General features: G+C 48.6%; 1 pseudogene; it reads left to right on the top strand.

Annotated features, from left to right (window-relative positions):
• Positions 1–6: 6 nt before the first annotated feature.
• Positions 7–715, top strand: LOC111656911 (netrin-1 pseudogene; annotated as a pseudogene).
• Positions 716–1,144: the final 429 nt, after the last annotated feature.

Raw genomic sequence — 1,144 nt, 5'->3', positions numbered from 1 at the left:
CAAAACGTCACTCTGACTCTGTCCCTCGGCAAGAAGTTTGAGGTCACCTATGTGAGCCTGCAGTTCTGCTCGCCCCGACCTGAATCCATGGCGATTTACAAGTCCATGGATTACGGTAAAACTTGGGTACCCTTTCAGTTTTACTCGACCCAGTGCAGGAAGATGTACAACAAACCGAACAGGGCCGTTATCACGAAGCAGAACGAGCAGGAGGCCGTCTGCACGGACTCCCACACCGACATGTACCCTCTGACCGGTGGGCTCATCGCCTTCAGCACGCTGGACGGCAGGCCGTCGGCGCACGACTTCGACAACTCCCCCGTGCTGCAGGACTGGGTCACAGCCACTGACATCAAAGTCATCTTCAGCCGGTTGCACACGTTCGGTGATGAGAACGAGGACGACTCGGAGCTGGCTCGGGACTCGTACTTCTACGCCGTGTCGGACCTGCAGGTCGGAGGGAGATGCAAATGCAACGGACACGCATCTCGGTGCGTAAAGGACCGGGATGGGAGTCTGGTGTGTGAGTGCAAGCACAACACCGCCGGGCCGGAGTGCGACAGGTGCAAACCTTTCCACTACGACAGACCGTGGCAAAGAGCCACAGCCAGGGAGGCCAACGAGTGTGTCGGTAAGTCCATCCACTGTCTCCCCCCTCCATCCTGGTGCGGCCGTCTCTGATTCTGAGCAGAGCCGCCTGGCATGTTGGGAACATTTTATTTGTTCTGGCTGGAATGATTATAAGATAGACCGTCGGCTGCAGTGGAAATATTTTACAGTTAGAGAAAAAGAGAGATGGGGCATCGTTAGATGGAGACTAATGTGAAATCTGGTCGAGCAAAAACATGCGTTTCATGGTCTTTTGCATGTAAACGACATAGGGTATTAATAAAAAATAATAATAACAATAATGTAATAATAATAATTATTATTATTATTATTATTAGAATGTTAAGTTATATGACTAATCTGCGAATAATTTTACAGATTCAGTTCATTAAACACAAACTTGAACATTCCTTGTAAACAAAGCCACAGCAAAGGCACATTTTTTCCTGATATTGTGGCGCACGTCCACGAGCATACAATTGGCTTTAAGTCACATATGCAGCATGAAAATGCAATTTGAAAGTCCATTTAGCTT

The sequence above is a fragment of the Seriola lalandi genome, unplaced genomic scaffold, assembly GCF_002814215.2.
Source record: "Seriola lalandi dorsalis isolate HSWRI2012SDOR001 ecotype SW California unplaced genomic scaffold, Sedor1 jcf7180001977032, whole genome shotgun sequence".
Taxonomy (NCBI): domain Eukaryota; kingdom Metazoa; phylum Chordata; class Actinopteri; order Carangiformes; family Carangidae; genus Seriola; species Seriola lalandi.
The sequence above is the reverse complement of the archived record's forward strand: the minus strand, read 5'-3'. Positions and strand labels throughout refer to the sequence as shown.